Source organism: Neomonachus schauinslandi, chromosome 8 (assembly GCF_002201575.2).
Source record: "Neomonachus schauinslandi chromosome 8, ASM220157v2, whole genome shotgun sequence".
NCBI lineage: Eukaryota > Metazoa > Chordata > Mammalia > Carnivora > Phocidae > Neomonachus > Neomonachus schauinslandi.
Window position 1 is genome coordinate 126,551,793 of NC_058410.1, and position 27,073 is coordinate 126,578,865.

The window sequence follows — 27,073 nt, forward strand, 5'->3', positions numbered from 1 at the left end:
TGAAAGAATGTAAGCTGGCAATTTCCAGAAGAATTCCAATTGGCCAATAAGCGTATGAAAACCTCATGAGACTTACTAATAATTAGGGAAATTCAAATTAAAATGGGCGCCAACCACATATTGAAATATTTCAAAATTAAAAGACTTGAAGCAAAGTACTATGTTGTCAAGTTGTAGGAATCCGTGAAAAGAATGAAACTGTGATTCGACTTATACGAAACGTCCAAATAGACAGGCAAATCTAGAGGGACAGAACGTAGATGAGTGGTTGTTCAGGGTGAAGGAGATGGGGAGGGGTTAGGAATGGGGGTGATGGCTGAGAGGAGCCGAAATTCCTTCTGGGGTAATGAAAATATTTCACAAGTGATTGTGCTGATGGATAGGCAACTCTGAATATACTTCTAAAAGTCATCAAATTATACACTTTATTATTTTTTTTAAAGATTTTATTTATTTATTTGAGACAGAGAATGCAAGCAGGGGGAGGGGCGGAGGGAGAGCAGACTCCCAGCTCAGGGCTTGATCCCAGGGCCCTGAAATCATGACCCAAGCCGAAGGTAGATGCTTAACCGACTGAGCCACCCAGGCGCCCGCAACTATACACTATTAATGGGTGAATTGCCTGGTACACGAATTGTATCTCAATAAGACTGTTTTTAAATGGGGACGGGGATAGCATTTCCTTCCTACCAGAAGGTGAAGTCTGACTATTCTGTGTGTTGACAAAGATGTGGATGGAGAGATAGGAGCTAGCCCCACGGCTGCAAGACACATCAGCTGGGACACTTTGGAACAGCACGTTCGTTGACTGCTTTTAGCAAAGTTAAAGGTACACCTGTTCTGCGTCTCAACAATTGCACTCCTAGGTAAAGAATCTGGGACATGCGCCCAAGGAGCCTTTCCAAGGATGATCGTGGCAACCTTATCTGTAAGAGTGAAAGTTTTAAGTGACTTCAATGCCCACGAACAGAAGAACGGATACATACGTTTAAATCCATGTCAGGGAATACTATACACAAACTTAATATGTTTTTTGTTTGTTTGTTTGTTTATTATTATTATGTTATGTTAATCACCATACATTACATCATTAGTTTTTGATGTAGTGTCACAAACTTAATATGAATCAACCACATGGATACCTCTCCCAAACATAAGGCTGGGTGAAAAAAACACATTTTCAAGAAGATGCCTTCAGTGGGATGCCAGGGATATAAAGCCATGCAAAAACAATGACATACTTTTATTATCCACCGCATACGGAGTGAGCGTAGAAAGTACGCCCGAAATGACAAAGAGCGAAGTCACGGTGATGGTCAGCTCTGAAAAGAGGAAGACAAGGAGGGCCAGGGAGGAGCACGCGGCGAACATTAACTGTACCTGTAACATGGGTTTCTTTCAAAATATTTAACGGCGATATTTGAGAACGCTGGCGTATACATCTTTGCAATATTACCTGCGCTTTTCAGGGCATTTGAAATATTTGCCAGGATGCGAGAGAGATGTTGTCAGGCTGTGGGAATTTGTGATGAGAAGGAAAATCCGTAGGGCGGGAGCTGGAGCTGGAGGGCAGCTCCCTCCCCGCCTCCCCTCTCCCCCTCTCCACCCCCCCCAACCCCCCACCCCCGCCTCCGGGGGAGGACACGCGGTGGACTGAGCGCTCTCTCCACCATCCTCCCCACCACACGGGGGCAGCGGGGGGAGGTGCTGACGGGCAGTGGACGTTGCCAGATGCACACTCTGTCCCTGTCCTTGACGTCTGGTCGGCGGGAGCACGGGCAAGGCTCCTCCTCCGGCGGCGGCGGAGGCTCTCTCCCGCGGGGCGCTGGCCCTGGATTGAAGTGTGCGGTCTGCGAAGAATCGGGACTTTGCAATACACCTTGGCATTTAGAAAACTGTGCCCCGGAGCCTCAGCTGCCTCTTCGTCTACAGGAGGACAGGCTGGAAGACCTAGAAACTGAGACTGCTCGGAGGACTCTGGCGTTGCAGAGGTGTTGAGAAGCCTCAGCCGGTTATCAGCGTTACCATGACAACGGTGGGGGCCTGGGAATAACCCGGCAGAGGTGAAAGGTCAAGTCAAACCCTGATAAGTAGCCGCTGCACAACCTCTCTCGTGTGCCTGGACTATGTACCTGAGACGCCCGGGATGGTTGGTTTGAAAGCAATTTTTCTTTTCACCCCCAAGTGACCTCCTGTTAATGTTACTCCTGCTTTCAGTCTGTTGTGTTGGAATATGCTGCTTAGCACACAGTTATATTTGGTACCACTCTTTTAAAGGATCCTGTCTATCAACTATGGTAAGTATGATCAGAGAGGATACCGTCTCTCTAGTTTGTTTAAGATTTAAACCACCACAACTTTCTCACCGCCCTCCGGAGCCGCGAGGTGCTCCCCTTAGCATGGTTTGCAAATTAGGCTCTAAAGAGTCGGAATAATTAAACTCACAATAATTAAAGACTCAGAATAATTAAGTTCTCAGAACGCTGGTGCTGGGGGGTCGGGGGACGAATGGATAGGCTCCAAGTGTTAGTTTTCAAGAAGGGCATTGTCTGCAAAGGGCTTGCCCTTTCTAGCTCCTTGCTACTCAAAGTGTGGTCCTTGGACCAAGAATCTGAGGCCCCACCCACTATTGGATCGGATTCTGCGTTTTAATAGATCCCCCACATGATTCCTCTGTACACCAAGTTCGGGAAATACTCAGTCTTACAGCCTGAGGTGACTGCCTTCCAAAAGATCGCTGGCATCATAAGAAATAAGGTTTTCCGAAAGGAGAGACACTCTCAGGAAAGTTCAGGAAGAAAATCTTTTCTTTCTTTTTTATTTTTTTTAAAGATTTTATTTATTTATTTATTTGAGAGAGAGAATGAGGGGGGGAGGGTCAGAGAGAGAGGCAGACTCCCTGCCGAGCAGGGAGCCTGACGTGGGACTCAATCCCGGGACTCCAGGATCATGACCTGAGCCGAAGGCAGTCGCTTAACCAACTGAGCAACCCAGGCGCCCGAAAATCTTTTCTAAAAGCAACGCAAACATAGATTCTCTGAGATGTCCTAAATTACTGGGTTATTTGTGGATTATGTTTTGTACAAAGTTGTTATTCCTCTTCCTCCCACCCATTGAAAGTGTGAGTCTGATTCCAAAAAAAAAGGCAGGAGGGAGGGTGGTGGTTAAAAATAACATGGAAGGGGCGCCTGAGTGGCTCAGTCGTTAAGCGTCTGCATTCTGCTCAGGTCATGATCCCAGGGTCCTGGGATCGAGCCCTCATCGAGCTCCCTGCTCAGCGGGAAGCCTGCTTCTCCCTCTGCCACTCCCCCTGCTTGTGTTCCTGCTCTCACTATCTCTCTCTCTCTCTGTCAAATAAATAAAAATTTTAAAAAATCTTTACAAAAAAATAACATGGAAGTCCTGAGTTCTCTTTGGACCACCATCATCTTGCGCGATACTCAGTGTGACCGTGACCCCCATTGTGCCTTAGTTTCTCTGACATTGAAATAGCCCGGATCATTTCCCAGGGCCTGCACCAGGATTCGTAAGCTACTGCTTTTAAGGACTTTGAGGTCCTCGGATGAAAGCCATGGCCTAAGCGTTCTTGGGGCCATGCTGCAAGGGCTGGGCCGGCTCCTGGTTCAGCAGCCTCCTTGCACTTGGGGTGCAGTGTGCTCACTTTTATCTCAGTCCCTGACTTCTCTGGAGGAAAGGATGGGAGGGCAGGTAGGTGGGGCAAGGGAGATAAAGCAGCTTCTTGTACTGGATGAGTCAGAGGAAGCCTCATTTGTGGCTGGCGGATCCATTACTCACCCAACCCAGCACTCCCCGCCACAGCTGGGAGGAGCAGGAGTTTCTCACTTCACTTTTGTGATGGGGTGGGAGGGGCGTGTATCTGTGTCCCCTTGTCTCCCTGTGGTGGGGGCAATGACATAATGACGTTACTAAGCGACAGGTTGCTCATCACACAACACATAGCGATGAAAGTGAGTGAATGGCTGTGACTCTCAAAGTAATTTTTTAGGGACAAGTATTAAATCAAATGTTTGTATATGAATGGCTCTCACAGAATCTCCTTGGAGAAGTGACTGTAGATGGGCAGCTCGCAGAGCAAAACATACTCTCAGGTGTGACTGGCTTTAGGTTTATATACATAAACCTGAATTTCCAAAACAGGTTAGGGGGAAGAGGTGTGATTCCTCACCTTATACAGGACACTTTGGTTTTACAAAGGGACTCATTCAGGGGCGCCTGGGTGGCTCAGTCGGTTAAGCCTCCTACTCTTGATTTCGGCTCAGGTCACGATCTCAGGGTCGTGGGATGGAACCCCGAGTCGGGCTTTGTGCTCAATGGGGAGCCTGCTTGAGATTCTTTCTCTGCCTCTTCCTCTGCCTCCTCCCTCTCTCTCAAATAATAAATAAATAAATCTTTTAAAAAAACCCCAAAAAACCAAAGGAACTCATTCATAGGCTCCTTTTTTTTTTTTAAATTGTGGGAAATACAGGTAGCCTGAAACATGCCACCTTCCCCACTTTTCAGTGTGCAGGTCTGTGGCATTAAGCACCTTGACATTGTTGTAAAACCATCGCCACCATCCATCTCCAGAACTTGGCCTTACAGAACGGAAACCCTGCACCTGTTAAAAATAACCACCCTCCAACAGCCACCATTTTACTTTCTGTCTCTATGAATTAGACTACTCCAGGGACCTCATAGAGTATTCGTCCTTTTGTGACTGGCTTATTTCACTAAGTATCATGTCCTCAAGGTTCATCCATGTTGTAGTGTGTGTCAGTTTCCTTCTTCTTCTTTTTCTTTTAGAATTTCCTTTCTTTTTAAGGCTAAATAATATTATATTCCAATGTATGAATGCAGCACATTTTGCTTATACATTCATCTGTGGTTATTCACCGTTGGTTATTTCCATCCTTTGGGGCATTGAGAATAATGCTGCTCTGAACATGGGTGCACAAATATCTCTTTGAGTCCCTGCTTTCAGTTCTTTTTGGGTAAATGCCCAACAGTGGAACTGCAGTATCCTGAGATAATTCTATATTTCATTTTTGAGAAACCACTGTACTCTTTTGGTTCCAGTTCCTCCACATCCTCACCAACATGTTCTTTTCTTTTCTTTTTTTTTTTATGGATCCCTGTAATGGGTGTGAGATATCCAGGTTCTTTTAAGCAGCAATACTTAAAAATGTGATTCTGTTTATAAAAAAAAGATTTGTGCCCCAAATTTAAATGACTGGATAAATAAAAGAATAGAGTAAAATCTCTAGTATCTCTTGGTGAGACTTTAAAGGTGGGATGAAGCTTAGGTGCAGAAGTCGAAGTTAATTATTTGCCTCAGTTTGTGGTCAGTCTCATTTTGAGTCTTGCAAGGCCCCTCTTGTATTTTTCCCCTTCCCCATCCCTGTCCCCCTTGCAGGTCTGTCCCCTCCCACCACAGACAAGGTGATGTGGTTGCTCAGTTATTTTTGTTGTTGTTGTTTTTTAGTATTTTTAAATTTTTTTTTTAAAGTAGGCTCCATGCCCAATGTAGGGCTTGAACCCACGACCTCGAGATCGAGAGTCACATGTTCTACCAACAGAGCCAACCAGATGCCCCATGACTGCTGAGTTATTAATACAGGATTGTCATCAGGAGTCACAATTGTCCTCGAAATTTTTGAAAATAGCTTTCTGTTAATGACCTCACTGTTCACTTGTTACTTTTCTCACTGTGCGAGGATCAAAAGGCTTTGCTCTTAGCTCTCCTGAATCGTATGGAATAGCATGGTAGACACCTATGGGCTGATGAAGGCTGTCACTGAAGTCTGATTGAAGGCAATCGGAACCACATTAGGGTACCTCATTTTTTTTTTATAAATTTTTTATTGTTATGTTAATCCCCATACATTACATCATTAGTTTTAGATGTAGTGTTCCATGATTCATTGTTTGTGCTTAACACCCAGTGCTCCATCCAGAACGTGCCCTCCTCAATACCCATCACCAGGCTAACCCATCCTCCCACCCTCCTCCCCTCTAGAACCCTCAGTTTGTTTTTCAGAGTCCATCGTCTCTCATGGTTCATCTCCCCCTCTGATTTCCCCCCCTCATTCTTCCCCTCCTGCTATCTTCTTTTTTTTTTCTTAACATATATTGCATTATTTGTTTCAGAGGCACAGATCTGAGATTCAACAGTCTTGCACAATTCACAGCACTTACCAGAGCACATATCCTCCCCAGTGTCTATCACCCAGTCACCCCATCCCTCCCACCCCACCCCCCACTCCAGCAACCCTCAGTTTGTTTCCTGAGATTAAGAATTCCTCATATCAGTGAGGTCATATGATACATGTCTTTCTCTTTTTGACTTATTTTGCTCAGCATAATACCCTCCAGTTCCATCCACGTCGTTGCAAATGGCAAGATCTCATTCCTTTTGATGGCTGCATAATATTCCATTGTATATATATACCACATCTTCTTTATCCATTCATCTGTTGATGGACATCTTGGCTCTTTCCATAGTTTGGCTATTGTGGACATTGCTGCTATAAACATCAGGGTGCACGTACCCCTTCGGATTAGGGTACCTCATTTTACTTGCCAGGGAACTGAGGGCTCAGAGGCAGCTTCCTAAGAAGTGATTCCTAAGCTGGGTCCTGAGGCTGAAAGGGGATGGGTGGGGCAAAAGGGAAAAGGAAGAGGAGCATGTGCAAAGGCCCGGAGCCAAGAGAGCCTGGCCTGTGGGAAGAGCCAAGAGTGGTTCAGAGTGGCTGGACTTCAGTGTTTCAAAAGGAGAGGGACTGTAGTGAGGAGGGAAGTAGGAGCTAAATCCTAAAGGGCCTTAAAACCAGGCTAAAGTCTATACTTTATCTTGTGAGAAATGCAGAGCCATTGATTTTAAAACAGGGCATGACATGATTAGGTTTTTTTTAGAATGATCATTTGTACCTAAATGTGGAACATAAATCAGACAGGAGTGTGAGGAGGTCTGTTAGGAATCTCTGCTTCATCCTGGCGAGAGATGAAAAGAGCATTGACAAAAGAGAGAAGAACATTCATTTACTCATTCCTTCCTTCATTCACTAATTTGACATTCACTGTGTTTCTACTGAGCATCTACTATGTGCTAGCATCCTACTGTGATGTGTGCAGGGAAGAGAAACTTGGTGTCTGCCTCTCAGCACACTGAACATTCACTCGGCCGCCTAGGCAGGTATAAAGGCAATCACGGTTAGTGTGTAAGTGCTAAGATGATAGGGAGCATTTTTGGACCATGTGTATCAAGAGCATATTCTAAGAGATTTGGAGCTTCGGAAGGACTTCCTGAAACAACGTTGTCTACGCTAAGACTTGAAGGAAGAGCAAGGGATGGCCAGGTGAAATAAGTGGTAGAGAGGACTCCAGATAGATGGAAAGTAGATGCAACCACTGCAGATGAGAGACATTGGGCCTTTCTGAATGAATTAAAAGGTTGGGCCTGACTAGACCACAGGAACTATTAAGGGATGAGGCTAGCGAGGTAAGCACGGACCCGATTCCAAAGGGCCTGCCAACCACATGAAAGAGGCTGGGCCCTGTTAGTATAAGAGGAATGGATGTTACTGAGAGGAAGGTCAGATGGACATCCTCGAAAGATCCCAGGCTGGAGGATAATTGGACAAACAGTCAAATGGTAGAATGGACAGGACTTGGTGAACCATTAGATCAGGGACTGAGGAAGAGCATGGGAACTCCCAAGTTTCAGACCTGAGTGTCATGAAACAGTAAGAGAAGGGCAGATTTTGGCTGGAAGATGTAAGTTCCATTGGGACATGTTGATTTGGAGGGACGTTCGAGTGGAATTGTACAGCAGGCGCTCCTGTGATATTCCACTCCACGGGGCATGCGGGATCCATGGCTGGTGAAGAAATCCTGGAAATGGGGGAGATCAGAGAGGTAAGTCTGCGGGGTGAGAGCAGAGAACAGCAGAGGGACATGGGGGGAATTCCAACATTTATAGCTCCGGCACAGGAGGACTCTGCAGAAGAGGCTGGGAGGGGGCAGCCAGGGGTACAAGGAGAACTTAGAGGAAGGAAGTGTGCACTCCAAAGATAGAGTTTCAGGGAAGTTGAGGGCAAGGGTGTCAACTGCCTTGGAGAGGTCAGGTAAGACAAGGATGAAAGGTGGTCATACAGCTTGGCAAGAATGGGGGTGACTGCACTAGGTGGGGTGGTGGGACTTGAGAAGAGGGGCTATGAGTCAGTGAGGGGGAGGCCAACGTTGTCCTTGGTGGGGGAGTCAAGTCTCAGTCCATCCGGGGAGGTGGGAGGTGCGGGGGGGAGCAGCAAGCATGAAGGTGGTAGGAGGAGGAGGCCAGTGGCCAGGAAGGGGAGACCCTGCCTGGAGGAACAGAGAGGTTTAAGTGATTAAAGACCAGTGATTCTGGCTGATAAAGGATGCAGAGCCACCAACCACATTCATGACTGTCGCTATTATTAACCTTCGGCTTTGATTATATTCCCCCAGACAGGAAGCAAGAGTTCAATAAATGTCATTTAAGCATTCAGTGGACATTTATTGAGCACTTGCTATGGGCCATGTGCTGCAGTTACAAATATAAATGGGCATGGTGCCTGCTGTCCAGCATCTCATGTCTTTGGAAATGCCTGCCTTTAAAAAAGGCAAAGTAAAACTCTAGGTTAGTTTCCAAAGCATCAAAAAAATAAAGAATGTAGATTTTCATGAAGTCTTACTTAATTTTTATTACATTGGGTACAGAGCTGCATGAAGTTTTTGCCTTTACAATTCATGTTCCCAAAGGTCCAAGGGGTCAAACAGCATTGAAGGCAAGTAGTCAAAACCTGAACCTGGAGTCCAGTGTAAGTGGGGCCCCAGCCGAGGAACTCGGGATAAGGGTGGATAGAAAAACAGACCACAAGGCAGGGACTGGAAGATTAGGGCTGGAGGCGCTGTGGGACAAGCTCAAGACCAAACATAAGTGATCTTCTCCCAAATGGATATGGATTAAGAATGGGAAAATTGCCTCTGATTTATTGGCTATGTGATTTTGGGAGAAAAATTCATACATAAAAATACGAAAGGGAAATACACCAAAAATGTTAACAGTGATTATCTCTTGGTGGAGGCATTATGGGTAACTTGATTTTCTTCTTCATAACTTTTCATATTTTCAAATTTTGTAATGAACAGTATGAATTTTATAATCTGAAAAAAATGCTATTTTTAAAACATGAAAGGAAATACGAGAAAAAGGCAGGATGATGAGAACAATGTTTCATTTTTTTAAAAAATGGTAGGAAATAGAATATCGGTAGGAGAAATATCCAGAAATAACACTGGAGAAGCAGGGATCACATGCCAGGCTTAACTTTGTCACAAACTGGGAATGGTCCTGTCATTTTCTTTTTTTTTTTTTTTAATTTAATTTTTTTTTTTAAAGATTTTATTTATTTATTTGAGAGAGAGCACATGAGAGGGGGGAGGGTCAGAAGGAGAAGCAGACTCCCCGCCGAGCAGGGAGCCCGATGCGGGACTCGATCCCGGGACTCCAGGATCATGACCTGAGCCGAAGGCAGTCGCTTAACCTACTGAGCCACCCAGGCGCCCAATGAAACTTTATTTATTGATTATTTTTTATAAAGATTTTACTTATTATTTGACAGAGAGAGAATGAGAGAGAGCACATGAGAGGGGGGAGGGTCAGAGGGAGAAGCAGACTCCCCGCCGAGCAGGGAGCCTGATGCGGGACTCGATCCCGGGACTCCAGGATCATGACCCGAGCCGAAGGCAGTCGCTTAACCAACTGAGCCACCCAGGCGCCCGGTCCTGTCATTTTCTACAATCTATTTATCATAAAATCGAGGAATAGATATGAAAGAGACAGTGTGGTTGTGTGTCACATTGGAAAATGACTTGTCCTAATGTGATAGGTCCTTCTGTCTTGAAATTCTCAGGTAGAAAGTATAGCACGAGGGCAAACAATATATTAAGAGTTATAATTCTTTTTTTTTTTTTAAAGATTTTATTTTTTATTTATTTATTTGAGACAGAGAGAATGAGAGACAGAGAGCACGAGAGGGAGGAGGGTCAGAGGGAGAAGCAGACTCCCCGCCGAGCAGGGAGCCCGATGCGGGACACGATCCCGGGACTCCAGGATCATGACCTGAGCCGAAGGCGGTCGCTCAACCGACTGAGCCACCCAGGCGCCCCCAAGAGTTATAATTCTTAATTGTGACCTTTTTAAAAAAAGATTGATTGATTTGAGAGAGAGAGAGCACATGAGCAGTGGGGAGAGAGAATCTCAAGCAAACTCCACGCAGGGCGACATTTTCTTCTAAAATGAAGAAAGGTCACTACTCACTGGAATAGAGTTTTTAAGGTTAATTTGCTAAGAGGGGAGTTTAATCCTTTAAAAGACACGCATGGCTAATCTTAAAATTCAGTTTTAATGAGTATTTGTGGGTAGGTCGGGAGATAGATGGAAATCATGTTTGGGGCATAGATCCTTGTTTTAAATACAAATTACCTTTTAATAGCCTCATGGGAAGGGGGCCTGCTTTGCTTTGTACCACATCTCCAAACAAAAGCGGCAAGGTGTTGGTCCTACAAGTCGCTGCTTGTCTTGGCAGGTGAACGCACATCCCGTCACTGGTGGAGAAGAGGACATTGCTGCTTCCCACACCCATTCCAGACTTGCAAGGAAGAAAACCTTCCCAGAAGCTGGAAGGGATCCAGAAGACAAACCTGCCGCTCTCCCTTGAGAGAGAGAGGTGTGTTCTTTCATTTCTCAGGTCTACTGAAGCCTTGAAATTAATTGAGGGATTGCTTGCCTGGGAGGCATTTCACTGAGGCCGGCTCAGTCCTGGATCAGCAATGTTCCAGGCTCTCGGGAGAGATGCACACTTGGGCACCTTGTGCGTAGAATCCCCCAAACCGCAGCTGCTGACTTAGGGCTTTGTGGACCCTCTCAACACTTCTGGGCTTAAGAAACCCAGTAGCCAAAGCCCTGGGTAGGCCTTCCTTTCCTTGTGATGTCCTCAAAATAAATTGGGGTGAATGATTACAGCTACGTTTGAGAACTTATTGGTGTAACTCTGAATTAAATTCTCTTGACGGAAAACAAATTCTCCTTCTACAACACAAAATCTGAGTTTAGAACCCATCTAGGATTTTTCAGTATCTCGGGGTCCGCTGAACAATCCCACTGCCTTTCTTTTCAGTGCAACTGTCCGTCAGGATGCTGGGATGGGGTTTTCCTGCCAAGGGACTCAGCTTGACAGATCTGGCCACAGAAAGAAAAATATTGGTGAAGGTGTTTAAAATAATGGACAATGCCATGTAAGATATTTGGCCCATCTTTAGCCCCCATCATTTGCCTGAGTGAAATAAAGCAAAGAGCGATTTAGTCAGGACTTTTTTTTTTAGTAGATTTTGGCATCTGTATAGATAATTATTTAGTTCCTAAAATTTAGGTCTATTAATGAATTTTTGTGTGTACTGTGAAGTAAGGGTACACACACACACTTTTTTTTTTTTTATTGCCTCACATCTTTGTTGAAAATCAATGGATCATAAAGGTAAGGGTTTATTTCTGGGTATTATATTCTGTCCCACTGACCCATCTGTCTATACTTAAGCCAATATAAGATTGTCTTAGTTACTGTGGTTTTATAGTAAGTTTTGAAATCAGGTAGTATAAGTCTTCCAACTTTGTTCTTCTTTTTCAAAATGGTTTGGCTCTTCTAGGTTCTTTGCATTTCTTCTTCTTCTTCTTTTTTTTTTTTTTTTAAGATTTATTTATGTATTTTAGAGATAGAGAGAAGGTAGTATGAGTGGGGGCAGGGGCAGAGGGAGACGGAGAGAATCCTCAAGCAGATTCCCTGCCGAGCACAGGGCCCGCTATGGGGCTCAATCCCAGGACCCTGAGATCATGACCTGAGCGGAAATTAAGAGGCGGAGGCTTAATTGATTGAGCCACCCAGGTGCCCCCGTTCTTTGCATTTCATACAACTTTTAGGATCATGTCATTCAACTCTACCAAAAAACTGCTGAGATTTTGATAGGGATTTCATGTAATCTCTAGATCAGTTTAGGAAGGATCACCCTCTTAACAATATTGAGCCTTCTAATCTATATACATGGTACATAGATTATCTATGTACATGGTACATCCGTTTATTCAGATTGTCAGATAAATATCTTGGCAATGTTTTGTGGTTTTAGTGCATAGTTCTTGCACTTGTTTTGTTAAATTTATTCCCAAGTATTTTATTTTTTTCGATGCTATTGTGTATGGAATTGTTTTTAAATTTTATTTTTGGATTGTTTATTGTTAGCATGTAGAAATACAATTAATTTTGTGTATTGGTTTTTTTGTCCTGTGGCCTTGCTGATCTGGTTTACTAATTCTAGTAAATTTTTGGAAACTCCATAGAATTTTCTACATACAGGATCATGTTGTCTGTGAATAAAGACAGTTATACTTCTTCCCTTTCCAATCTGTATACCCTTTGTTTGTTTTTTTTCTTGCGTTACTTCACTGGCTAGAGACTCTGGGACAAAGTTGAATAAAAGTGGTGAGAGATCATATCCTTCCTTGTTCCCAGGCTCAGCGGGAAAACATTAATTTTTTTCACTGTTTTATTTACTTATCTTTATTTTTTAACTTGTGAAATATAAAAGTCATAACATAAAATGTATCATTTTAACTGTGTTTAAGTGGACAGTTCAGCGGCGTTAAGTACATTCACATTGTCATACAACTGTCTCTGCCGTCCATCTCCAGAATTCTTACTCCCCCCAAACTGAAACTCTGTCCTCATTAAACACTAATTCCCCATCCCCGTGTCTTTCCAGCCCTGGGCAACCACCATTCTACCTTCTGCCTCGACAAATTATACTGTTCTAGGTACTTCATACCAGTGGAATCATCAGTATTTGTGGTTTTTGCGACTGGCTTATTTCACCGAGCGTAGCGTCCTCAAGGTTCCTCCATGTTGTAGCCTGTGTCAGAAATTCCTTCATTTTAAGTTTGAATCGTATTCCATCGTATGTTCATCTTCACTATTAAGTATAGTGTTAACTGTCAGGTTTTCATAGATGTCCTTTTTCAAATTGAGGAAGCCTCCTTTTAGTCCTAGCTCATTGAGAGGCTATATCTGAATATAATTGGATTTTGAACAATGATTTTTCTACAGCTATTGAAGACCATGTGGGGTTTTTTGTCCTTTATTCTACTAATATAGTGAGTTACATTGTTGGATTTTTGGGTGTTAAAACAACATTGCATTCCAGGGATAAATCCTATTTGGTCGTGGTGTATAATCCTGTGCTTCTTTCTAAGAGTTACACAGGTCTAGCTCTTACCTGTAGGTCTGCGATCCATTTTGAATTACTTCTTCTATATGATGGAAGGAAGGGGGTTCAGAATCATTACTTTGCATGTGGATATCCAGTCGTCCCAGTGCCATTTGTTGAAAAGACAGTTCTTTCCCCATTGAAAGATCTTGGCAGCCTTGTTGAAAATCCATTGACCATAAAAGTAGGGCTTATTTCTGGACTCTCAACTCTGATCCGTAGCTCTATATTTCAACCCTTATGCCATACACTATCTTGATTCTGTAACTTTGCAGTTAAGTTTTGGAATCAGGAAGTATGAGTTCTCCAACTTTGTTCTTTTTCACTATTGCTTTGGATAATCTGGGTCTGGCATTTCTTTTTTTTTTTTTTAAGATTTTATTTATTTATTTATTTGACAGAGAGAGACACAGCGAGAGAGGGAACACAAGCAGGGGGAGTGGGAGAGGGAGAAGCAGGCTCCCCGCAGAGCAGGGAGCCGGATGCGGGCTCGATTCCAGGACTCCGGGATCATGACCCAAGCCGAAGGCAGACGCTTAACCAACTGAGCCACCCAGGCGCCCAAGGCATTTCTTAAAGTCCTTTTAACTGTACTTCACCTGGGAGTAACTGCCTTCACTGAATTGTGATTTAGGGTTATGCACTATGCCAGTGGTTCTTAAGCTTGGCAATACATAAGAATCACCTAGGGAGCTGCCAATGAAGGACCCCATCCAAGACCAGTTAAACCAGAACCTCTGTAGTGTGAGGCTTGAGCACTATTAGAAGAACTGCCCAGCTAAGCTCAGCCCAATTTGCTGACTCTCAGAAGAATGAGCACATAAAATGGTGGTGGTTTTGACCTTTGGGGTGATTTGTTACACAGCAATAGATAACTGATATGAAATGTGTGTCCCAGCTTGAGAACCTTTCTGGAGGGTCTAACCTTGACTAGAGAGTGTTACTTTAATGCTTTGCTTTTGCTATAGGAATGTATGATAGGAATAGCGTGTACTCTATCATGAGGTAGGGAGGGTAGAAGCGAATATGAAATTGTGCATGACGTATATATTTTAAAACTAAATTTTTAGAAAAGCTAAGCTTCCCTTGGGAAAGTTTCTTTTCTTCTCTAACAATTTGAACTATGTAACTGGACCAGGTTTTCCTTTTTGGTTTGACTGGTAGTAAACAAAAAGTAAAAATTAAAGCTTAATTATAGCAACTATGTAATTCCTTATAGCCTGCAATTTATGATTTTTCTTTTCCTCTTCTGTTATTAGCTACTTATATTTATGTTATCTATGATCCTATTATTTTATTCTTATTTATAATTAGTCATGTTATTGTAGCTATCTTTGTAGCTAAATAAATCACTATTTATTTAATTTAATTTAATTTAATTTAATTTAATTTGAAGTAGGCTCCACACACAATGTGGGGCTCAAACTCACAACCCTGAAATTTAGAGTTGCATGCTCTACTGACTGAGCCAGCCAGGTGCTCCTCTTTGTGGTAAATCACTTTAAACCCCTTGTGGGAAAAAGTGGGCATTAATAAATGCATGTAAGACTTTGACTTTTCCTTTAGAGAGTCAAATATAGTGTGAAGAACTTTCTGTTCTCCATTAATATATGTTTTGAGTGCTGAGATAAAACATGATAACTGGCTTGGGGTGAGAGGACAGGGCAGGAAAACAGAGGTAAACTTTGATCAACTTGATCATGGACAAGGATCAAAGGCTCTACCATTTATTAGTCATCTACTGTGCTAGAGACTTGCTTAGACCACTGTATTAAAAAACTGGGCTGGGTAAGGATGGCTCCTGGAGTTTGTGGACTTTGTGATTGTTTTCACATCTGTAAAATGGGTTGAATAAGCCTCCTTCACAGGAATGCTGAGAGGATCAAATGAGATATGTTGAGAGCACCCACCGGAGTGGAACACAGGCAGGTTTGTAAATATTATCTCCTTTCCTCATCCCTTTCTTCAGTTAGATGCTGTGATAACTTACTAAAATTATATTTGTTATACAAAAAGAATGGAATGTGTTCAATATGCAAATGAACTTTGCCGTGTCTCAGTCAGAGGGAATTTCTAATCATTTTTGGTAGGGAGTAGGGGGTGGGGGACAGGGAATGAGAAGCAGAACACCTCTTGTGGCTCATGATAAACACCAGACAGTTTTGTGTGGAATTGTCATCCTGAGACTTTGAATAGCAGAAACATTTTTTATTTTGAGAGGGGGAGACAGGCTGAGGGAAAAAAGAGAGTATCTTAAGCAGACTCCTTGCTGAGTCCTGAGCCCAACGAGGGGTTTGATCTCATGACCCTGAGATCATGACCTGAGCCAAAATCAAGAGTTGGCCCCTCAACCAACTGGGCCACCTAGGCGCCCGGAATAGCAGAAACATGTTGATGCTGGAAGACATTAGAAGAGAAAATGGATCCACAGCAGGAGAAGCGATGGGGTGTGGAGTGAGAATTGCCAGCAACAGCCTTCCTTACAGAAGAGCGAATAGGCAACAGAGAAGAGAACTCTACTGCCTAAAAACTATCTGTTCTCCAGCCTGCATTTCCTTGTGCCTCAGATCCTAACTGCCATACCCCTTACTCTTCTTCCACACCTTCTCGATCTTGACCCAGGACCTATAGCAGGGTCCCTCAGCCCATTAGGAATTGTCCCAATAGCCTCCACTTCTGATTGTCCTTGTTTGCCCGGCTTGCTTGTGATAAACTGACAGTTTCTTTTTAAAGATTTTATTTATTTATTTGAGAGAGAGTGTGTGTGTGACTTGTGAGCATGCTTGCACATGAGAGAGAAAGAGAGCGAGAGAGAGAGCTAGCACGAGCAGGGGGAGGGACCGAGGGAGAGGCAGGCTCCTCGCTAAGGAGGGAGCCCGATGCAGGACTCCATCCCAGGACCCCGAGATCATGACCTGAGCCGAAGGCAGACGCTTAACCAACTGAGCCACCCAGGTGCTCCTAAACAGACAAATTTTTAAAAATGGAGATGGGGGCTGGCAAGAGACATTCTTCTTTTGATGTTACTGGTTCTCTGAAGAGTATAGCTGAGCTCGAAGATTTTTGGTTCAATTGTTCCTAGGACTGCTCATTGTACCTCCATCACTTTTTACAATCCAATAGCCCAATTTATGTCTGTAATTTAAAATAAAGATGAATTGCCTGTATGGTGGCTTCCTTTATTACATAGTGAGGAGAAAGCTCAGGCTTTACCTCACATTTTCCATTTTTGTTCTCACCTCCCACTCACAGCAACGTGGATCTACAGAGAGTTCTACAAGTGGGCAGGATAGACATTTCTGCAATTTTATGGTAGAAGAGAAAAAAACTCATGAGGGGAATTTCTGAACTTAATGTGCTTCTATAGGTTAACCCTCAAGAGTGGAGTTATTCCCATCTTAGTTATTGGTTAAAATGAAAATGACACCCTTTTGGGGACACTCCCCAAAAAGCTAGTAAATTTTCTCAAAGTTTTTTGTTTATCTATAGGATGGCATGATGTCATAAAATAAATAATTATACATGTGAAGTATGTAATATGCTGGGGCATTAAAGATGGGATGCTAATTGAATCCACCTCTCTGCAAGAGTGCCTCTTAGCAATCAGTATGTAGGGCCAGCCGTGGGGCGTAGCTGAACAGTACAATTTAAATCAGAAGAAAACAATGAACACGAAAGAAAAGTAAGCAAACTAGCCATCATATCAAATTTACCCAAATGTCACTTATACAGAAGTATGTATCTTTTTTTAAGGCTCTCTCTTAATTTTTCACCACGATGACTGTATTCATTGCTCTTTTTTTTTTATATGTGCTTCTCAGGTGGACTATTTTATTTATTTTTTTCAAGTTTGTTTGTTTGTTTGTTAGTAATCTCCACACCCAGTTTAGGGCTCGAACTCACAACCCAGAGATCGAGTCGCGTGCTTTTCCCATGGAGCCGGTCAGGCAGCTCACAGGAGGCCTATTTGATTTAGTAGGTTTATTTTTTTTTTATTTTTTAAATTTTTAAAAAAATTTTATTTTATTATGTTAATCACCATACATTATTAGTAGGTTTAGACATTTAAGGACATGTGCGAATTGCAGGCAGCTCACTCCTCAATTCAACGGTGGATATCCCTGAAAATCGGTTTTGGATCCAACTGAAGGTTTAAAATCATTCAGATGAAAGGGCAGATATATTCAAAGAGGCTTGAAGCAAATAAAAGGCCACGTGTGCTCTCTTTTAAACATGTGTCCCTGTCTTAAAATTGAACTTCGACTTCATTAGTATTCCATGGAGGTGACTTTCTTTTCTCCTCACAATCACCTCCTCGTGCTTCTTTTCCCAGCTCAGAGGGGACTGGGATTCTCTGTATTCCACAAACATATTTTGAGTCTCTACTCTGTGCCAAGCACTGCAGAGTACTTTATCTCAATGCTCATGCCATTCTGGAGATGGGTTGCTGCACCTCCCAGGAGGTGGAGGAGGGGAGGAGGGCGCTGGGCAGTGTTACCCTGGCACAGCTGGTGAATCCCTGAACACCCCTGGGGGAGGATTTAAAGCCACATCCCATCGTGGAGGGAGCATGCCTCTGTGTCGCTTTCTCTCCTGATAGCAGAGTTTGTAATGCTGCAGAATAGGAAGCAGACGTATTTTGTCTTAAAAAGTAAATGAAAAGGGTATGCAAGCCACACTGCCTCTTTTTTTTTTTTTGGTACAGAAGAGGGGCTGGAAGAGTAAACATTTTTTTAAAAGATTTTATTGATTTATTTGACAGAGAGCACAAGCTGGGGGAGCGGCAGGCAGGGGGAGAGGGAGAAGCAGGCTCCCCGCTGAGCAGAGAGCCTGATGCCCGGCTTGATCCTCCGACGCTGGGATCATGACCTGAGCCAGAGGCAGCCACTGAACCAATTGAGCCACCCAGGAGCCTTGGGGAGGCTGGAAGAATAAACATTTTTGAGCTAAGCAAGCTCTCGGGCATCCGTCAGCTGAGGCATTTTTTTAAATAACATTCCCGTATTTGATATGGGACTTGAGCTTCGATATGGCAGAGGAAATAAGGGCCATCAGAATGATAAAACCTGGGCATAGAAAGTGACCTTAAACTCATTACTTTGGCATCTTGGGTCAGTCTCATAACTTGAAGGGTCAATGTTCTTCTCCCATATTTGCTGGAGCAAGTCTTCTCTGCCTATGATTTTTTTTTTTTTGTATGTAGGCCTATTTTGGTGCCCAGCACAAAATCTCTCTGGAATAAAAGGCCGGCCATCAGCACACACTGTCCTAGTAACTACCCATTCTGAAGAGTGCCGTATCCACATTGCATTTCTCTTTCTTCCTTGAATCTGCCAATTCTTGTTTCATTTCATTTTGTAAGATTTTTTTTGTGGTAAAATAGAGATAGATAACAGAATTTGCCATTTGCCATCTTAACCCCTTTCCAGTGTACAATTCAATGACATTAAGTACATCCATACTGTTGTAGAGGCAACACCACTATTGATTTCCAAAACTTTTCCACCACCCAAAGAGAAACTCTATAAGCATTAAGTCATAACTCCCCATTCTCCCCGCTCCCAGCCCCTGGTAACCTCGATTATATTTTCTGTGTCTCTCAATTTGCCTGTTCTAGATGTTTCATATAGGTGGAACCATACAATACTTGACCTTTTGTGTTTGGTTTATTTCATTTTACATAATGTTTTCAAGGTTCCTCCATGTTGTATCAGAACTTCATTCCTTTTTTTAGGACCAAGTAATATATCATTGTATATATATACAATGTTTTGTTTATCCATTCATCTACTAATGGATGCTTGGGTTGTTTCTACCTTTTGGCTATTGTGAATAATGCTGCAGTAAACACTGGTGGACAAGTATCTGTTTGAACACTTGTTTTCAGTTCTTTTGGGTATATACCTATGAGTGCAATTGCTGGGTCATATGATAATTCTGTGTTTAGTTTTTTGAGAGAAACACCAGTTTTTCACAGTGGTAGCACCATTTTATATTCTCATTCCAATTTCTCCACATCTTCACCAACACTTGTTGTTTTCTGTTTTTTTATTTCTTCATTTTTTATAATGGCCATCCTGATGGATGGGAGGTGGCAACTCACTGTGGTTTTGATTTACATTTCCCTAATGACTAATGATGTTGAACATCTTTTTATGTGTTTGATAACATTTGTATATCTTCTTTGGAGAAATGTCTCTTTAAGTCCTTTGCCCTTTTCTTAAATTTGGTTGTCTTGTTGAGTGTTAGGAGTTCTTTATATAATCTAGATAGCAAACCTTTATCAGATATTTGCTCTGAAAATGTTGTCTTCCAGTCTATAGGTTGTCTTTTTGTTTTCTTGATAATGTCTTTGGTGCACAAAATTTTTTTAATTTTTAATTTTTTAGTGGATAGACCTGATTTATCTATTTTTCCTTTTGTTGCTTGTGCTTTAGGTGTCATACCTAAGAATCCATTGCCAAATCCAAGGCCATAAAGATTTAGTCCTGTGTTTTTTCTAAGAGTTTTATGGTTTTAGATCTTATATTTAGGTCATTGATCCAGCTGAGTTAATTTTTGTGTACAGTATATGATAGGGGCCCAACTTTCATTCTTCTGCATGTGGAAGGAAATCCAGTTTTCCCAGCAAAATTTGTTGATAAGACTGTTCTTTCTCCCATTGAATGGACTTGGCACCCTTGCTGAAAATCATTTGAGCGTAGACATGTGAACTTATCTCTAGACTCTCAATTTTATTCCATTGGTCAATATGTCTACCCTTATGCCAGCACCACTCATCTGATTACTGTACTTTTGTGATAAGTTTTGAAGTGTGAGTCCTCCCAATTTGTTCTTCTTTCTCGGGATTCTTTTCATTATTCAAGGCTCTTTGCAACTCCATATACACTTGAGGGTCAGCTTTTACATTTTCCAAAAAAAGTGCCAATTCTCCTTTGTTCTCTTCCCTTGAGGAGAATTCAAACAACTGCCTTCCTCCCCAAAGGCCACCCTGGCGCCAGGTCCCCTTAGGCCCTCTGCATGATCCTTATCACAGGTGCTGGTCCCACTTGCTTCCCAGGACAGGTTAATCATCTCCTTGGATGTTGACTGCCAAGAGTCTGGTCCACTCACCCCTTTTATCAACATTATACATATGAGGATAAGCCAACTTTGAGTTCCCACCCATGAAGCTCCTTTTGGAGGTTTAAGAATCTCTTCTGACTTGGGGCTAATGCTTTTTTGAGCAGTATTAAGGAAGTACAGGGCAAACTGGTGGGGTTAGGACTTAGAGGCCATGCTTATGGATTGAAATGAATATGCTTATATTCTATCTCTGCCCCTTTAGGCCACTAACTCCATTTATACAGACCTTTGGGGTGTTGGCTATTGTCTCAGCATGAATTTGTTGGGCACCTAATATGCACTAGGTTTGGTAGTGTAACAAATACATAAGAAGTTCCAAATTCATAACCTCAAGGAGTTTAGAGTCTCATGGGGAAGTTTGCATGGCATATGAATATTCCAAACATCTCAGACATGGGCATGATACCTTATTTAATGTCATATGCATCTTGTAGTATAAATACATGTGATTAGGGCTCAGCCAAGAGTGCCACATGAGTGGTAGTGCCACCGAGAGCTGTGTGGACCAAGTAGTATATAAACTGGGCCTTGAAAGCCAGGTAGAATTTCCAGAAGTATGGAAGAAGGGAGAGGACCTCATAGGTACAAGAGGTCTGATTAGGGGAGATAACCACAAAATCCAGGACAAGGTGGGAGTGACTTTCATGCTTCTGCCAACTGATAAGAATCTGTCTTAGTGCAACCCACTCATATTCAAGTGCAAAGTAGACCCCCCTGCAGGGTGGGGACAAATTGAGAGGGCCCTGAATCAAAAGGAATTGTTTGGAGTCATTGGTGTCCCAGGACCTATGAGATCATCTTATGCAGCTTTGGTATCCAGTTTCCAGAGGACTCATTGTTCTCAAGGCAGCATGAGAACATGGCCCTCACCCACGCATCAGCTGGGTGCAGGTGCTTGAAACAACCCCCTAGGCACACCCATCTGTCTCCAGCTTTTATTCTGTGGCCACCACCCTGGTCAAGACTCTTGTCACCCCACACCTGGAATGACTGAAATGGTCTTTCACCTGATCTCTCTGCCCCCAGGCTCACCTCTGCTCCAGACCACAGGGCAGAACGTTGCCATCTAATGTGCTTACAACAACATCAACATCATGGTGTTCCTTAGAGCTTGGATCTGGTCTTCTCTCTCCCTGCTCTTTCTCACTTTATGTGTCCCACAAACTTGCTGCTGTGCCATAAACAAAGCAATCTCATGTGCTTCACTGATTCAGCTTTTCACCCATTTCCTGGCCATTTACTACACCTTAGGCATAAGCAGTGCAACGGGCTGAATTGTGTTCCCTCAAAATTCATACATCGAAGTCCTATCTCCCAGCACCTTAGAATGTGACTGTATTTGGAGACAGGATCTTTAAAGAGGTGATTAAGTTAAAATGAGGTCAGTAGGGTAGACTCTAATCTAATTTGACTGGTGTCTTTATAAGAGGAGGAGGTTAGGACACAGACAGACACAGAGGGAAGACCATGTGAGGACCCGACGAGAAGAAGGCATCTGCAAGCCAAGGAGAGAGGCTCCAGGAGAAACCAGCCCTGTTGACACCTGGATCGTGGACTCACAGCCTCCAGAACTGAGAAAATAAATGTGTGTTGTTTAAGCCCCCAATCTGTGGTACTCTGTTGTGGAAGTCCTAGAAGCTGGACACGGGCACTTTACCAGCCGTGCCTCAGTAGCGGCCCCTCTCCCTTCACACGCCACAGTCGTGCCCTCCACTTCCCTCACATGTCTGCCCCTCTGGCCTGCTCTTATCTAGCCCGACTCCCTCCTCAAGCCCAACTCAGCCCCTTCATGCCTCTTCTCTGACCACCCCAGCCAGTGGGGCTCTCTCTCCTCCAATTATAACATCTATTCCAATTCATTCTCTCATCCTCTTTTGTGCTTTGTCTTCTCCCTCGAGATCATAATACTTCCCAAGGGCATTGTCCTTGTGATTTTCCCCTTATCTCCTATGAAGAGAGAGAGCTAAGGTGTGAAGGAAAGAAAGGAGCCACGAGTGAATGATTTCTGGGGGTTTGCGTGGAGCCGCTGGGTGGATTGTGGTGCATAGTAAGATAGTAAAGACTGAGTGAGGAAAAGATTTGTGTACTTATATGGGTACACACTATTTTCTTATAAAAATGGTATCATACTATACAGTAGTCTGTCCTTATCCATGAGGGATATGTTCCCAGAACCCCAGCGGACGCCTGAAGCCACAGATAGTACCCAACCCTATATATACTATGTTTTTTCCTATACATGTATACCTATGATGAAATATAATTTATAAATTAGACACAGTAAGAGACTAACAATAATAACTAATAATAAAACAATTATGAGACTATACTATAATAGAAGTTAGGTGAATGTGGTCTGTCTCTCAAAATATCTTACTGTACTCACCCTGCTTTCTCTCGTAATGGTGGGAGATGATAAAATATGTATGTGAGGAGATGAAGTGAGGTGAGTGACGTTGGCCCTGTGACGTAGTGTTAGCTCCTACTGACCTTCTGCCGACGTGTCAGGAGGAGGATCATCTGCTTCCAGATTGAGGTTGACCATGGGTAGCTGAAACCTCAGATAAGGGGGGACTACAGTCCATATTGTTTTGTAACTCAATTTTCTAACCTAGCAATACTCATATGACATCTTCCAAGTAAGTATTTATAAATCTACCACATTCTTTTTTTTTTTTACAGGCTTTAATTCACTTTACTGTGCTTGTGTAAAATTATGTGGGGGCAATAGCCAAAATGTGGAAAAAACCCAGATGTCCACTGATGGATGAATGGATAAAGAAGATTTGATACACACACACACACACACACACACACACACACACACACACTGAAATATTACTCAGCCATCAAAAAGAATGAAACCTTGTCATTTCAATGACGTGGATGGAACTAGAAGGTATTATGCTAAGTGAAATAAGTCAGTCAGAGAAAGACAATTGTCATTGATCTCACTCATATGTGGAATTTAAGGGACAGAACAGATGAACATAGGGGAAGGGAAGGAAAATAAAATAAGACAGAAACAGAGAGGGAGACAGACCATAAGAGACTCTTTTTTTAAATTAACATATAATATATTATTTGTTTCAGGGGCACAGGTCTGTGATTCATCAGTCTTACACAATTCACAGTGCTCACCATAGCATATACCCTCCCCAATGTCCATCACCCAGCCGCCCCATCCCCCCCATCCCCCACCACTCCAACAACCCTCACTTTGTCTCAATCTCAGGAAACAAAGTGAGGGTTGCTGGAGGGGGAGGTGGATGGAGGGATAGGGTAACTGGGTGATGGGCATGAAGGAGGGCACTTGAAGTAATGAGCACTGGGTGTTGCATGCAACTGATAAATCACTAAATTCTAGGGGTGCCTGGGTGGCTCAGTTGTTTGGGTGGCTGCCTTCAGATCGGGTCATGATCCCAGGGTCCTGGGTGGGATCGAGCCCCATATCAGGCTCCCTGCTCAGCGGGGAGTCCGCTTCTCCCTCTCCCTCTCCCCCTCCCCTCCACTCGTGCACCCTCTCTCTCTCTCTCTCTCTCAAATAAATAAACAAAATCTTTTAAAAAATCACTGAATTCTATCTCTGAAACTAAGACGGTATGTGTTAATTAAATTGAATTTAAATAAAAAAATTTAATTTATAAAAAACAACCAAAAAAAAAACAAAACAAAACTATGGGTGGCCACAGCTGGAGCCTGCAGCCTCTGCACAGAGACTCTGGTGTGGGTCTTCACTAGAAGGTCAGTGAATCCCTGATAGGGAGGCTTGGTGAACACGGTGTCTTTCTGGACGTCAGGAGTGAGCTAGCTGTCGGTCTTGGAAAGGCATCAGAAGTGGCCTCAGCGAAGCTGCCCCGAGTAGCAGTGTGGCCCCTGGCCGAGGGGGAGCACACGTCTATACTGGCCATCATCAGTAGCTTCTTGGGCACAGGGGAGGAAACCATGCCAGTGCCTCTGGGGGCAGGGGTGAGGTGCCCCAGCACAGAGCCACAGTGGCCAGTCACCTTGCCTGGGGCAGTGTGGTGCTTGCCCCTCTTGTCCCCCTGGTAGCCTCACCACATGGGGATGATGGAGATCTTGGCCGGGATGATGGAGATCTTGGTCGGGTTGATGGCGCCATGGACGGCAGTGGCTACCTCTTTGGAGCACTTAACACCCAGACCAGTGTGTCCATTGCACAATCTGACGGCAACAGATGCCATGAGCCTGGTCTGTTGGCCGGCACGGGTCTGCTTTACACATGCATACTCTTCAAAACCAGGAAAAAAGCCAATGATCACAGAGTCCTTGATGGGCCAGAAGAAGAGACAGATCTCCTCCACAGACTTGATCTTCATGTCCTTGACCAGGTGGCCCAGCTTGGTGATGGGGGCCCACTCCTTGTCCTCGACATTGCCTTCGAGACTTCCCATTCCAGGGTCCTCCCACAGCACCGGCATCATCCACCATCCGGTGTTTTCTTGGAGAAGAAGCTACCACATTCTTTTCAATATGCACAGTATTCCATGTATTTCTCTTGGTCTTTTTAGCAGAAAAACATCAATGGCATTAATTTTATTAAAACTCTTAAATCTATAATGTGGGCGAATGTATACTTTATTCCAAGACTGGTCTAGGTTGCCTTTAGAAAGTGAGGATGGGTTAGAACTCAAACTTTCTATGGGAAGGACCACAGAAGCCACCCCCCAGACCTCCCATATTTTAGAGATACAGAAACAAAGACCTGGGGGTGGGGGTGTTAATGCTTTTCTAAGGTAACTGCTCACACCGGTGAAAGATTCCAAACCTCCTGGGTCATTCCCACTATACCCCAGCACTGCTGAAACAGAGACCAGGGATCTCTTCCTTGGGATTGCTGTGCTGCTGAGTTCTATTCCTTTAGCCTAACAGTCATTTTTGTTAACAAGAAATCAAAAAACATAGAGCTAAATGTGACCCTGCAGGTCAGCTGGTCTAACCTCATCTTATAGATGAGCCAACTGAACGTTTCCTGGGAAGGGTTCTGAGCGTGATAAGTATGTCGTACAATGAAATCGTACAGCATGTGGCCTTTACTGTCAGGCTTTCTTTAAAATTATAAATCTGGGGGTGCCCGGGTGGCTCAGTTGGTTGAGCATCCAACTCTTGATTTCAGCTCAGGTCTTGATTTCCCGGTCATGGGTTCAAGCCCTATATTGGGCTCTGTAACTGGGCATGGAGCCTACTTAAAAAAAAATAAAATAAAATCATAAATCTGAAGGTGTTCATCTACTTCAGTCCCTCTAGTAGTTTCCTATTGCATGAAGACCCCAGTCCTTCCCATGGCCTCCAAAGTCCATTCCTGGGGCGCCTGGGTGGCTCAGTCATTAAGCGTCTGCCTTAACGACTGGGATCCTGGGATCGAGTCCCGCATCGGGCTCCCTGCTCCGCGGGGAGCCTGCTTCTCCCTCTCCCACTCCCCCTGCTTGTGTTCCCTCTCTTGCTGTGTCTCTCTCTGTCAAATAAATAAATAAAATTAAAAAAAAAAAACTCCATTCCCACGTGGCCCCCGTGGCTCACCTTATTGTGGCCCCTGTGGCTCACCTCATTGTGCCCTTTGCTCACTGTGCTTGTGCCATGCTATCCTCCTTGCTGTTCTTTAAACAGCCAAGTATTGATGGAGGCTCTATTTAGTGTAGGACTCACTGGCAGATGTTAGAAGAAATACAACCCTGGTCTTTGACAAGCTTACAATATACGAGGGTGGGGGTCAGGGGTAGGATTCATTCTTTCATTCAATCACTCAATACAAAATCATCATCTGTGTATACATTCTAGGTCCAGAGTGGGGCGCTGAGGATATCCAGTCCAACAAGACAAGGACCTCAAGTTCAGCTGGGAGAAGAACCAGATAAGTCAGCTGGAAAATAGCATGACTGGGGCGCCTGGGTGGCTCAGTCGGTTGGGCATCCGACTCTTGGTTTTGGCTCAGGTCATGATCTCAGGGTCGTGGGATCGAGCCTGCCCCCTCCCAACCCCCGCATGGGGCTCACACTCAGACTAAGTGTTGGGATGATTGGAATACAGAGGAGAGCTCCCTACATTTCCTTGGGGGCCAGGGAGGCTTCTCAGAGAAGGTGGCAGCTGGGTTATCTTGAAGAACGCCGAGGAGGTGGTCGAAGTCGAAAGCATCAAGGAGCGAAGTGGCGGTGGGTCAGGATGATTAGAGACCTCGAGAACAGCATGTGCAAGGTGGGTCTATGCAAGGGCTTGCCACAGTCGGCAGGCTGCTCGCTTTTCTGTCTCGGGGTTTCCTCAGAGCACTAAGAGGTACAACCGGGCCACGGCATGCACGGCCTTACAGGCTAAGCGAAAAAAAAGAAAGCAACCAATAACAAAATTTTATTCTGACAGTTGTTGGCATTGAAAGTGTTAGGTGGGATCACACGGGGTTTTTATCGAGCTCACTGGTGACGTCGAGAGCATTGGGTTTTATTGTTGTGTCCCAGCAGCCAGGGCCAGGTGAGAAATTGCTTTACTAATTCAAGCCAAAAAAATCATAAACATTTAATTTTATGAGTGTCTACCCATATATGCTAGTTTCTGTGTGTGTGAAATTTTGGAGAGGTTTTTTTTTTTCTTTCACCCTTTT

At 43.7% G+C, this 27,073-nt stretch overlaps 1 pseudogene; it reads right to left on the reverse strand.

Moving 5' to 3' along the window:
• Window positions 1–22,942: 22,942 nt before the first annotated feature.
• On the reverse strand, window positions 22,943–24,912 carry LOC110586779 (annotated as a pseudogene).
• Between the last annotated feature and the right edge of the window lie 2,161 nt (window positions 24,913–27,073).